Source organism: Cryptomeria japonica, chromosome 5, assembly GCF_030272615.1.
Source record: "Cryptomeria japonica chromosome 5, Sugi_1.0, whole genome shotgun sequence".
NCBI classification, from domain to species: domain Eukaryota; kingdom Viridiplantae; phylum Streptophyta; class Pinopsida; order Cupressales; family Cupressaceae; genus Cryptomeria; species Cryptomeria japonica.
The window spans coordinates 200,499,263-200,514,023 of NC_081409.1; the positions used below are offsets into that span (position 1 = coordinate 200,499,263).

General features: G+C 39.1%; 1 pseudogene; it reads right to left on the reverse strand.

The window, feature by feature from the left end:
* The window catches only part of LOC131072830 (ABC transporter G family member 39-like), a 42,557-nt pseudogene extending 32,903 nt beyond the window's left edge, over positions 1-9,654 (reverse strand).
* Positions 9,655-14,761: the final 5,107 nt, after the last annotated feature.

Sequence of the window (14,761 nt, forward strand, 5' to 3'; positions counted from 1 at the left end):
AGCGTGCAAGTAGATCAAGAGCATACTTGGGTTGTGATAGTGTGATCCCGGAAGGTGACTGTGAAATCTCTATCCCGAGAAAGTAGTGCAAAAGACCCAAGTCAGTCATAGCAAATCTGTCATGCAAAGCAGATTTGACCCTGCTAATGATGGATGAAGTACTCCCTGTAATGATCAAGTCATCAACATAGAGCACAAGTATCAAGTGAGAGTCATCCTATCGCAAAATGTAGACATTCGGATCAGAATGGCATCTGGTGAAACCTGCGGAGAGAAGAAAGGAATCCATCTTGGCGTACCAAGCCTTGGGGGCCTGCTTAAGGCCATAGAGAGATTTCCTTAGTCTACAAACCAAGGAAGTATCCTGGATGAAACCCTATGGCTGCTCCATATAAATCTCCTCATCAAGATCACCATGAAGAAAAGCACTCTTCACATCCATCTAATGTACAACCCAACCATGAGCTGCAGCAATAGCAAGTGTCAAACGAATGGAGTTCATCTTGGCTACGGGTGCAAAGGTCTCAGTATAGTCAACACCTACAACCTGTGAGAAACCTTTTGCAACAAGCGGAGCCTTATACTTATCCACACTACCATCTGCTGCAAACTTGGTCCGATAGATCCACTTACATCGAACCATCTTTCTCCCCTTAGGGAGATGGACTAGATCCCATGTGTTGTTCCTCATCAAGGTACTATACTCTTCCTCCATAGCTTGGTCCCACTCAGGAACCCCTGATGCTTCCCTAAATGTCTGTGGATCAGAAGCGGTAGCAATGAATGCATGTGGAAGATCCTGATGTTGTGATCGAGTTCTCCGTGTATCCAAAGGATCCCCAACAAGAGAACTTGCGGACTCAAGTGTCTATCGAGCCCAACGAGGTCTAGGTGGAGGTGGAGAACGAGGCTCCTCAACTGCAAGTGGACCCTGCGGAGGTGTAACCCTGCGAGTCGGAGTTGAGGGAGTCTCATCATCTGAATCACTAACATCACTATCCACAATGGAGGAAGGTGGAGGAGGTAGAGAGGCTAAGCTAGGAGAGCTTTCCTCAAAGTGAACACTCCTCTCAATGAATACCTCATGTGTCTCTGGATCCATCAATCTGTATGCCTTAACACCCTCAGGATATCCAACAAATATGCAAGGCCGACTTTGTGGTTCCAATGCCTTGCGTTTCTGTGGAGGTATGCGAGCCCATGCTGGACACCCAAAGACTCTGAAATGTCTCACAATCAGTTTCCTTCCAGCCCAAACTTCAAAAGGAGTAATACCTTGCAAAGCTTTGTGAGGAACCCGATTCTGGATGTGTGTGGCACAACTAATAGCCTCTGCCCAAAAGGCGGGATCAAGAGAACGTGCATGTATCATACAGCTAGCCATTTCTTTGAGAGTTCTATTCTTACATTTTGCAACCCCATTCTGCTATGGAGTGTATGCAACAGAATGTTGAAGATCAATCCCCTCAAATGTACAAAAATCCTCAAGTCATTTGTTTACATATTCCCTTCCATTATCTGTGCGAAGAATCTTGACCACTTTCCCTGATTGCTTCTCCACATGAGTCTTGAAGTCCTGAAATCTATCAAATACTTCACTCTTATGAATGAGAAAGTAGACCCAAGTGAAGCGGGAGTAGTCATCAATGAAGGTAAGAACATAGCGGACCTTACTGAATGAAGGTGCTGGAAATGGACCTGCTACATCACTGTGAACAAGTTGAAGAACTTCCAAAGCTCTCCAAGTTTTCTCTTTATCAAACTTCTCTTCGGGATGCTTGCCCATGGAACAACCTGAACATACACCCTCTGAAAAACTGATTCGAGGAAGACCTGTGACCATGTCTGTAGTGTTGAGCTACTGAAGATAGCGGTAGTTGAGGTGACCAAACTGCTCATGCCATAGCTTACTTTCTGAATTTGAATGAGTAAGCAAGGTCCTAGAAGGTGAACTTGGCACAAAGTGGGAGAATGAATAAAGCCTTGAGTTGTCATTGACTTGTCCCACTGCTACCAAGGCATCATCATCAAGTTCCTTTACCACAACTGAATCTGGTGTAAACTCAACCTTTTTCCCATTCCCATAGTGAGTGATTTGGTAGATGGAGAGAAGGTTGGTAGACAAGTTAGGAACATAGAGAACATTCTCAAATGTTCCATCATCCATGTCAACTGAACCTTTCCCTTCAACCTCTACTTGTGTGTCATCACCTATGTAAATGTGAGGTACCTTCAATGGCTCCAATGAAGAAAATTGCTCCTTTGTAGAACCCATGTGATATGAGGCACCTGAGTCAAGTATCCATTGTTGTGAAGAACCTGTTGTAGCCACAAATGCTTGCCCTTTTCCCTTAGACTGTGAGGAAGAGGAAGGAGTTGAATCCTTCTTTGTGTAGGCGGATGGCAAGTTGATGTTGTTTTTCTTGAGAAGATTGGTTAACTCATCAACTTGCTTTGCGTGGCATCGATGCTCATCATGACCATACTTTTTGCAATATGCACAAGTTGGTTTATCCTTCTTAGGTGGTGTCCCCTTCTTGGAAGAGGATGAAAAATCGCCTTGTGATGGAGAGGATGATTGTCCTTTTTCCTGGTGTGGTTTAGACTTGGATTGCTTCTTCTTCTTGTTGGAATCTTTGCCTTGACTTCCTTGATTTCCTTGATTTGCTACCAAAGCCTTGGACTTTGAAGACTTGAGAAACCCCATGTTCAACAACTTAGATTGTTCCAATATCAACATTTTTGTGAAAGCATCAAAAGAGGCATAACATAAGAACTCCCCACTGTCAAACGATGAGTTTGGAAGCTAGATACAAATGCTGCATATTCTGGTGCAAGCTTGTCCAACCAGTTGAATATCAATTGAGCATCCTTCTTGTCAATTCCACAATCCTTTAGCTTTGCTCTTAGCTCATTTGCTTTGGTTACATAATCTTGGATTGTATCAAAATTCTTGGGATCTAAGTTGGTGAGCTCATTATCAATCTGATAGCCTCTGATTTCATCAACTTGTCCATACAATTTTTGAAACATATCCCAAGCCTCTTTAATTGTTTTACACTTCTCAATGTGGAAAATGAGGTCATCTGATACATACTTGCGTAAGGTTCCAAGAGCCATGCAATTCTTTGTGAACCATTCTAATTGAGCATTTGGATCAGCCTTAGGATCAGGTGGTGCTGTTATTGTTCCATCTATGTAGTGTGTGAGACCCTTTTCCATTAGTTTACTCCATACTTTAATTTTCCATGATGCATAATTATGTGGAGTTAATGGTGGAAACTTATTAGGACTCATTGCAACAAGAATGGAAAGAGCACAAAGAGAGGCACAATCACACAAGACACCCCCCCCAAATTCACTCAATCAAAGAACCCCCCCCCAAATGTGATGATTTTGGCACTTTATAAGTAGTGCATATACAATGGGCCACTCGCAAAAAATGGCAAAGTGGACTTCTGATTTACAATTTTACAATTGCCTCAATAAGGCCAAAAGAGTCTCAAACTGATAATGCAAGAGATCTTACTAAGATCCAAGCAATTTACAAGTACCTAATAGGCCAAATAAGACCAATATCTGAAAGTACAATTTCCACTCAAAATATCTGAAGTCTGATCATAGATTCTGAAATTAGATGAAAAAATAAGCACTTTAAAAAAAAACGACACCTGAAAAGGAGGTCGTATGAGCTCAAACGAGGCCTTTGAAGTTGCAGAATTGAGGATTGGATAGGTACAACTGAGAGAATCCAAAAATTCCGAAAAACTTGTGCACCAAAATCAGAAAATAACCACACCACTGCCAAGATCATGAAATTTTAGCCCATTTCAAAAAAAATTGCACCAAGAAAGGAGCAAAAATGAGCAAGATATGGCCTTTCAAAGTTGGACTGCAAAACTGAAAAGCTCAATGGAGAGGGGTAAATTTTTTTTCAAAAAGTGCTGATGTGGCGCTGACGTTAGCAAATCATTGTGTTAAATTTGACGACCGTATGACCATCGCAAAAACTTCGCCTTCCTGCTGACTGTGCATCGGTACTGTACAGACGGTTGACTGTACAGGTGACTGTGCAGTCCGTACGGATGACGTGTCACTGTACGGACTGTCTGCGTGGCTCTGTGACTGGGTAGACCGTACGGTCGAAGTGGCATTGTATGTGGCGTATGGAGGGTTGTTTCGGGCCACGTGGCGGGGTCCTGGAAGCCGACTGGGCTCCTGCGTGGCGGTTGGGTCGACTGGGTGGTGTCAGAGGGTCTTTGGTCAACGGGAGTAGTCTGCGCGTCGCCGGGCGGGAGGAGATTACCGGAGCTGAGTACCGGCGGCGGCTGGGAGTCTTCGCGATGCCGGAGCCGGTGGGCAGGGGAGGCGCCGGCGGTTGGAGATCTCGGCACAGGCGTTGGCGGTGGACTAGCACGGCGGCGGCGCGGCGATTGGGGCGCTCTACGGCAGGGGACTTCGGCGGCGTCAGGTACGGGCGGTGCGGGGGAACCTGCAAAACCTACAGCAGCTGCACTGCGGGTACGACCAAGTACGGGGGGTCTGCGGACCCCTCAAAAAACCTCTATTTTTTTTGAAATATTTTGAAATCTCCTTTTTTTTTTTAAAAAAAAAAAATTTCGAAATCCGTACGACATTAGTCAAAATGGGGAAAAAAATTTTTTTCACCAAAATAGGTCGACTTTATAGTCGAAATTTATGGAAATGGCCTCTCGGATCCAATGGTGATGTCCAAATCGCTGTATGAAGCCCCCCAAAAATGAAGATCCCCAAATCCGAAAATAGAAGCCTTCCATGATGTCTCCAAAAACCGATCAATGAAGCTCCAATAGCTCTGATACCATGTTGGATTTTGCCAAGATCAAGGACACAATGAAAAGCATAAAAGAGACAATAGAATGACAAGAACAAACTGTATTCTCATCAATATACAAAATGATCAACTGGATTAACCAATACAATGAATAGAGGCCTGCTTATATAGGCAAGGCCATATGGATGTATGAGCACACAAATATGACATGTGGCTCAATGAGAAACAAGGGTAGGTAAGAAATACTAAGGGTAGGTAAGAGAAATAATATAATATTCCACAAGAGGTGGATGACCCACCGAATGTGGAGTGTAACAACAAAATAAGACCACAAAAGGTGGAATTTCTCCTACAAGCTCTATCCCTAAGTGCACACTTCCCTAAGTATCTCAATTCCAAATTACAATGAGATGCATTATCCTAAGTTAACTTAAGTAAGTGTAATAATATCCAAAATGAATATTTATTTACACCAACAATTATGATGATCGCATAAGAATGCATGATCAGTACTTACAGGATTTGGGAAGAGAAATCTCAAATCATTAGTCCCTTTACCGACTTTGGTCTACTCAACAGATTCCTAATGTTGAGGATGATATGCAGGTAATATTAATACTTTTATTTATCTATATTTATTTGTTTCATTCTTGTTTCCATAAAAAAAAATCAACAAGTGAGCTTGAGAAGTTTCCTCGATGTTCCCAAGGTAGAGAGCTTATAGTTAACACAAGCAACTTTTATTTATCTATATTTATTTGTTTCATTCTTGTTTCCATAAAAAAAATTTTATCTTTGTTCGTATTTAGCAGGGAATTGCCATTCGAGCAATAGTGCTTACAATTGTTGAATCAACAAGTGAGCTTGAGCAGTTTCCACGATGTTCCCAAGGTAGAGAGCTTATAGTTAACACAAGCAGAGGAATTTGTAGGCACCCTCTTCGCTAGGATTATAAATTCTTTAGGTTTGTGGAAATTATTTTAATCAAGTGATTAGTGATCTATCAAGGGAGCTGCTATGGCTTCGTTGGTTTGACATTAAGCAGAGAAATCTTCGATCATTGGATTCATTGAAAAAATTGAGGGTTTTAGAACTCTACGAAGAGTGGACTCGCGAACATCACTTAGAAGAACTATGGGAGACAAACATCAATGTAAGTGTCTTCCTTTAAGGAGTTGTTTTAAAGCTTTACTTCAATATTCTTATTAAAATTCATTTTCAGTCGATCTCATTATAGATTTTGTTGTAGGTCTCCCATGCAGTTAAGGGAGTTGGTTATTTCTCAATGCTCAGAATTCCAAAGATTTCGAAATTCAATAGGATGTCTTGGGCATTTGAAAAAGATAGTAATGAAATATGGGAGCAAGGTAAGTAGTCTACTGGATGAGTTTTGTCGTCTTCAATCACTAGAGCATCTGGAGTTGAATTGGTGTCGTTGACTCCACTAACAGAATAGTGGAGAGAGGCCAATCGCAAGAGGTAGAAGGAGAAGTGGACAAAGGATTGCTTATGATAGGAGAATAGATCAGAATTTTGGAGACTTTCACCCGTTTAGCTGTTTTTTTATCAAATTAATAATATTAATATTGTTAACAATATTATATATAAATGAATTTATAAAAATCCATATGCACTTTTCCCATAAGGTCTATTAGATACAGACTGTGGAAACCTTAAAAACACCCCTATTTTATGTTATTCTCTCTCTTACATTATGTTTCCTTGTGTGGGTGTGTATGGTAATAAATTGGGATTTATTAAAGATGATATTTTGGAGGCTTCTAAGGAATTATTAAAAATCAAAACAAATGTTAAAATCTTTTAATACCTATTTTTATGGTTATGATTCTTAAGAAAGTTCATGTTTGGAATTTCTCTAATATCATACTTATAGCTCTTTGTGATATATATATGAATGATTCTATTGTGAAAATAAATTTTCTTATATAAATTTTTTGTATATATATACATTTTTTTAGATTATATATATACATATTTATATATTATAATAAAACAAAGCTATCTAAATCAAGAGCTGAATTATAAAATAAATAAATAATGCTATTGATAGTTATATCAAATGGACAGTGAAACTGAGAATAAAATGCATGCAATTTAAGTTGAAAATGGGCTGTTTGGAGACCGAGAGGATGGAAAAAACTACAGCATAAGTGTCATGCATAGATTGATGCATTAAAAGAATCCCAATATAGGGCAAAAGGAAGGTGAAAAAAATTGTTGAGAAGTGGAAAAGGAATGCAAACTGAGAGAAAAAAGCATGCAAGTTTAGAGAGCCCAAAATAGGCCAAAACAGTAAGTTGCAATGAGGATCTTGCTTGGCATAAAAACTGAAACAATGAAGAAAGATGGTACAACAATAGCTTTTTAGCTGAGACAAAAAGAAAATAAGAGAAATTACTTTTGAGACCAGGCACAAAATAGTGATAGCAAAAGGAGAAACAGAGGCAGGGATTCAGAGCTTGTATAGCTGCTCTATTTTGCTCTAGTTGTAACCTTTAGGCGTATATATATATAGTTGTGTTCTTTATTTGTATTCACAGAGATTTCGTTGCTGTTATTTGCTCATTTTTATCGTGAAAACTATGAAATTTATGACATTTCTGTAGATCTAATTTTAAAATCTACCATAAGGGATTACATGATCTTTTGTCTTTTCCACTTTCAATTGGTAGCTGTATATGTTTGTATAAATGGATGTGTACAGGTCATGTATGGTATATTTGTGCAACTGATAATAGAAAATATTTTCCCTACTTTTTCATGGATGTAACCTTTAATAGTGAACTACGTAATTCACTGTGTTTAGTGTTTGTCTCTAATTTTCTTTCTGCTATTTAGTGTTATTTATATGTTTTCTCTGCTTGTTAAAAGGTAATTATACAAAGAGCAAAATACTAGAATTGCAATGAAAATGCCCTGTGCATTAGCAGTGTAACTGTATGCTCAGTTTTTAAGTCCATTTATCCAGATACATAAATGAACAACTAGAATTTTATTTTTTTCATAGCATTAGCTGAAATAAAAAACATTGACCCATTAAACCACTTAAATATCCACTGATAAACATGTCCTCTAGCCTAGGTAGTTTCATGTCAAACATGAACTGTGGTGCTCCATTATTTGAAAACCATGAATTCAGTCCATTTTTATTTCTTTATTTTAATTGAAAAATGAACCTATCTTGTTCAGAGAGTGAAAAATATAAAACAAGAATTGCTCCTTTCATCCAACAATTATCATAACCCTACTACACGAGATGCCTCCTCCTCATGTTAAACTATCAAGCCATTCTAGTTTCTTGTCCTGGCTTCTACGCTTTTCATGCATGACTATCTAAAATTCCTTAAAATACGTATCAAACCATTGCAACCAACATAAAGGTAAATGAGTACGCATATTGCTTCCCACTCTCTTTTCGCCCAAGAGGGTTTTTCTAGTCATTTTCATTCATGAAGAAAACATTCATAAAAGGCCAAACCACTCTGTTTTTGTAGTTATTTTCAGTCATGAAGAAAACCTTTCAAAAGAGAATATTGACTAGAAACTCTAGTAAATTAAACTGGAACAAACACAGGTAAGTTCCAGAGGATATATCAGAGACACAGAACAGTAATTAATGAACGGTGAGAACACAAAATTGTTGCTAACCTTGAGTATGTAGTTGGTTTTGAAGGCTGCGTCTTGAAACAGAGCCTGCCAGCATTAATGATATGAATTAAAAATTGGAAAACCCATTGTATTTCCTACAAAAATTACAGAATATGGTGGCCATTGTCCATACATTCATAAATCTGTTAACATCGTTGTCAGCTACGATACCAGCTTCTTTCTCTCTCCTCAACACTTCAACGAGCATCTCTAACATACAATAAAATATAATTTTTATCAGACGTCTTCTGTCCAGTATGTTTTGAGATTTGATAGTTTATAAAAAGATAGTGAAGTACTCACCATTTTGAGTACCGAAACCTTGGCAACTAACAGCAAAGGCAAAGGTTTCTCTCACAGTCATTTCTCCAAAGTGAACGTCATTTTGTCCAACGTAAGATGATACTCTCTGAGCTGTCAATTTATCCACATTTTCACCATTGTATGTCACAGTCCCTGATACCTGTAACATTAATTAAAAATTCACGGATATGTAAACATAACCTCAAAAGAGAATGGCAAATTGAAAATAAAACTACCTTCAGGCTTGTATCAAGTCTGTTAGCTAGAGCCAAGAGTAAAGTTGTCTTCCCGGACCCTGGCGGTCCAAGGAGCAAAGTCATTCTGCAAAAATTCAACCAAAGTAATTAAAGCAAATCTTGAGTTCTCTATCGAAATATTGATATAAAAAACAGAATACAATCAAATTCAGAAATAATAACAAACGGTGATGGGAAATTGATGGGAAATTGATATGTTTAAAAACATTATGTACAATACAAAGCCAGCTGATCTCCGCACAAAATGTTTAAAAAAAATATGTACAATAGAAATATCGATGGAAATGGAAAGAGAGTTTACCTGCGGGGTCTGATAATGCCGCTAATATTATCCAGGACCTTCAGCTGCCTCTTGCTATCACAGAAACCCGAAAATCTCCTCAAAATCATCTGAAAGAAGAGAATGTGGCAGAGGCGTCAAAGAAAAAATCTCCTCAAAGTTATCTGAAAGAAGAGAATGTGGCAGAGGCGTCAAAGAAAATCAAAGGGTGGTGCAAAAAACAGAGAATAGTGATTCAGAATTAATACCTCGGCCATGTTTAGTAGAAAGTTGGGTATAGTTGGCAGAGCCCTGCTCCCAACGTGGACTTGTGCTTTCACATTCAATCCCTCGAAACGGACCTCAATTTGGGGCACTCTGCTCCAAATCATTCATTCCAACCATAAAATCTCAAATACAATGTGAAATTCTTACAGCATTAAAAAACAAACAGAATACAATGTGAAATTCTTACAGCATTAAAAAACAAACAGAATACAATGTGAAATTCTTACAAATCTCAAATAGGATGTCCTCTGCTCACTTTGATCCAAGAATTGTTAGGATTTAGAAACAAATTAGAAGAGCAGAAAAACAGAATTATGAATTCACAATATAGACAAAATGAGACACATAAATTTATTGTGGTTCGGCAATTGCCTACGTTCACACTTAACGCAGGGGAATCGATGTATTAATAACTAAGTCTGGTTTGTACATTCACAGCTGCAAGTAGCTCCAGAAATCACTACACAAAATGATATGAAAACAGCTCTTAAAGAGCTTACAATTAGAAGTTGAAGAGCCAAGAGTTTTTGGCGGTAAAGGGAAGGAGTTCGTTGGACTTCACTTCCAACAATCTCCCACTAAAGGCCCACGAACTGCTGCAAAAAGTAGATTCCCGTACTCAGTCCTGCTATCAGTTATTGGAAAGGCCGAGAGAAGCTTGACAGAAATTGAACTTCTCCCACTTAACAACTTTAGTGAGCACATCAACTAGATTCTTGTCAGTATGAATTTTATCTACATGAAACTTGCCTTCTTCGGCCATATGACGAACATAATGATTGTGAACATCAACATGTTTTGATCAAGGCTGAGATGTTTGATGTTTAGTCATAAAGATGACACTGCTATTATCATAAAACAAAGCAAAATTTGATTGCTTCAAACCCAACTCGCTGAACAAGAGTTGCAACCATACCATCTTCTTTGCTCCCTTAGAAAGAGCTATGTATTCAACCTCCGCAGTTGATTGAGCAACTGTATGTTGTAATTTAGAAGCCCAACTAATCACTGCCCCAACAAATGTGAACAAATGTGAAAGCATAACCTGAAGTAGACTTTCTTTTGTTTAAATCTCTGGAAAAATCAGAATCAGTAAACCCTTACAAAATTGCCTTGCCCTTCCCAAACCATAAGCAAAAATCAGAAGTACCCTTGAGATACTGCAAAATATACTTGACCGCCTCCCAATGTGATTTGCCTGGATTAGCCATAAATATGCTCACCACTCCCACGACATGAGCAATGTCCGGACGAGTAGACACCATAGCGTATATAAGACTGCCAACTGCAGATTTGTATGGAATTTTTTCCATAAACTCCTTATCTTTTTGTGTTTTTGGACACAATTGAGAAGACAACTGAAAATGAGAGGCTAAGGGTACGCAAACAGACTTAGCGTCCGCCATACCAAATCTCTCCAATACTTTGTTAATGTAGTCTTGCTAAGATAGTTTGAGTTCTCTCTTTTTTCTATCTCAAAAAACAGTCATCCCTAGAATTTTCTTTGTTGCCCCTAAATCTTTCGTGGCAAATTTATTTGCTAAGTGAGTTTTAAGCTCACTCACAATCTTCATGCTTGTGTCGGCCACTAGCATATCATCCACATAAAGAAGAAGTATGACAAATTCGCCATTGGGAAGCTTTTTAAAATAGATACAAGGATCAAACTCGCTACGAGTAAACTTGTGATCAATCATGAATTTGTCAAATTTAAGATACCACTGGCGAGGGGCTTGCTTAAGCCCATACAAACTGCGTTTCAATCTGCGATAGAGATGTTCCTGACCCTTTTTAATAAATCCTTCATGCTGATGCATAAACAATTCCTCATCAAGATCGCCATGGAGAAATGTCGTCTTCACATTCAGTTGTTCAAGCTCAAGATCTCAGGCTGCAACCAATCTCAATACCGCTTGGATGGTAGTCATTTTGACTACTGGCGAGAAAACTTCTTTAAAATCGAGGTCTTGCTACTGAGCATATCCCTTGACAACTAGTCTTGCTTGAAATATTTTGCGACCACCAGCTTCATTTTTTAATTTATACACCCACTTATTTCTTAATGCCTTTCTGTCAGGCAGAAGTGGCACCAAATCCCATGTTTGATTTCGCAATAGTGTGTCCATTTCTTCGCACATTGCAACGTGCCAGTTATCACAATCTGCAATTTTACAAGCTTCTTTGTATGTTTCAGGCTCTGTTTGATCAACAATTAGCAAAGTAGGCTCAGCTTCTTCACAAAACAATAAATCATAGTCAAAGAACTTTGCAGGAGGTCGCCTTTGTCTGGTAGATTTTCTCAATTGACTCTCTGGTGGAGTAGTGGAAACATTCGATTTATGTGTTCTCTACAAATTGATATTACTCCTATTTAATGAATGATGCCCACTGTTAATTTCCCTGTTTGTAGGGCAATCAATGACCTATAGATTCTTATCCATGTAGTGTGAAGGCATGTCGCGGGAGGATGGACCCACAGAAGCATCGTCCACGACCAATGTTGGGTGAGTGTGCGGGGAGTTGGGAGCCGTGGAAGAATCCTCCACAGTCTACACGAGAGGATGACTTTGTTATTTGACTGCGGAGGAGGATCCTGCAGGGAGTCCGCGGAGGAGATCGCGTGAGGGATGTGGCGATGAAGGCTATAGTGTAAGCGGAGGTGAGTGTGTTGCGTGGTGTGGAGACTTCGTAGCATGTTGTGGAGAAGGTGATGCAAGCCATCGTGGATTATGCCGCCCAAAGTTCTTCATTCCAAACAGAGTTGACTGTGATGCAGGCTGCAACTCAAACGGGTTGAAGACACTTTCATCAGTCTTCCTGCAAGCCTGTGAAGGTTGTGATGTGTTATCCAATCCGCCTGTTCTATGGTGTGCCATTTCAAATGGCAGTGGGTTGTCATGATGGATGTTTTCTTCTTCATCATTCTCAGTCTGAGAATTGTATTCAACCGTGATAGTTGACATAGGGGCTCCCACTGGATGAGAGATCGGAGGCAGAGCACTGGTAGCAGAATTTTGAAACAGAGATAAAGGAACATATTATTTTTCTGGTTTAATGGAACCTTGTAGCGCGGGAAATGAAGTTCCTGTGAACCAGATCCCACAATCTGAAACCAAATTTCTCTTCACCATACCCCACAAAAATACATTTCAGCGACTTTGGATCCAATTTGGTTCGTTTCTCCTTGGGTATATGCGAGAAGGGTTCACATCCAAACATGTGAAGATGTGAGTATGAAATCCTCTTCCCTTGCCATTCCTCTTTCGGAATACCAAAATCCAATTTAGATGAGGGACTTCGGTTGATCAAATACACTGCCATGTTACAAGCTTCTGCCCAAAATTCCTTGCTTAAACCTGCATTTGATAACATACATCATGCCTTTTCAAGAATTGTCCTAATCATCCTCTCGGTTGCACCATTTTCTTAAGGAGTGAAAGGAACAACCTTAATTCTTCTAATCCCATTATCAACACAAAAATTATCAAATTCATGTGAACAAAATTCTCCACCATTATCTGTTTGTAGACACTTAATCTTATGCCCAATCTGATTTTCAACTAAAGCCTTGAAAATTTTAAATTTTTAAAAGACTTCAAATTTCTTAGAAAGCATATAAATCCATACTTTTCTTGTAAATCATCAAGAAAGGTGACAAAATAGTTAGCTCCTCTAATGGAGGTTACCTCAGTAGGTCCAAAAACGTCCGAGTATACAAGCTCCAGTGGTGTTGTCTTTGTGTCACGCCCACCTTTAAAAAAATTGACTCTCTTTTGTTTGCCATAAAGACAATGTTCACAAAAGGCCAAGTCAACAAGTTTGAGGCTCGGAAGCTGATTTCTTGTGTGCATAACATGGAGTCCTTTCTTGCTAATATGCCCAAGTCTTGATGTCAAAGATCCACTTTGCTGTCCTCAATCACCATTGCAGCTCCCACTTCACTATGAGTCTTAAATATGTATAGACTACCCACTTTATTGCCATTTGCAATCAACATGGTACCATGAGTTACCTTCCATGTATCCAGAAGAAAATTTACATTAAGACCTTGATCAAAGAGCTATCCAACGAATATCAAATTCCGCTTCAATTTTGGGACATGCTGAACATCTTTGAGCAGCCATGTTTTACCACCTTTCTAATGGCAGCAACACATCACCTTTGCTTGTAATTTCAGAAGCTTTGTTATCTCCTAAGAAAACATTTTCAAAATGACCTTCATGGTAGTTAATGAACGCTTCAAGACATGAGGTAGCATGATGTGAGGCACTGGAATCAAGCACCCATGAATATGGAGTAGTGTCAGTTGTTGAAAGGATTAGTACACTACCATATTTATTGTAGACTATATTGCTTCGCTGTTTCGTACCCTCTCTTGTGCCCTTTTGAAGTTTTTACAATCCTTCTTTACATGACTAGCTTTGCCACAAAACCCACAATCACCATTTTTATTTCTAGACTTTGATCTCCTTGCTGATTTCGAATGTCTATGATAATTATTTTTGCCTCTATTATCGCTTCTACCTTTATTCTCGGTGCTTACCACCGTTAAGGCTTCACCGGATGAAGGTTCACCATTCTTTCTCCTCAAATCCTTGCTGAGAAGAGTAGTTGCTACATCATTAAAAACCAACTTATTTTTACCGAATATTGATGTGCTAACTGTTGTTACAATGCCATCCTAGTTGCTTGGCAAAGAGCATAATAGAAGAACAACCTTGCTCTCATCATCTTGTGTCATCCCCACCGAAGTTGCTTGACTAATAAATGTATTAAATTCATTGATGTGGTTTGCCATAGCACAATCTTCCTTCATCTTAAGTTTGTACAAGCGCTTTATGATAAACACTTTATTGGCAGTCGATGTCATTTCATACATAGCTGTGAGTCTATCCCATACATCTTTTGTTGTTGCATCACCTGTGACATTGAAGAGAACATTGTTGGACATCGAGAGAAAAATTGTCGCTCTTGCCTTCTTGTCTAATTTTTCCCATTCTTCATCAGTCATCGCAGTTGGCTTCTTTGCTTTCCCTTCAAGCGCAAGTGAAAGGTCTTGCTTTATCAGCAAAGACTCAATCTGCACCTTCCATAACCCGAAGCTCTGAGCAGAGAACTTCTCTATCTTCGCTTCTTCCATGATCCCGGAATTTTAACCACCGAAATCTTAAC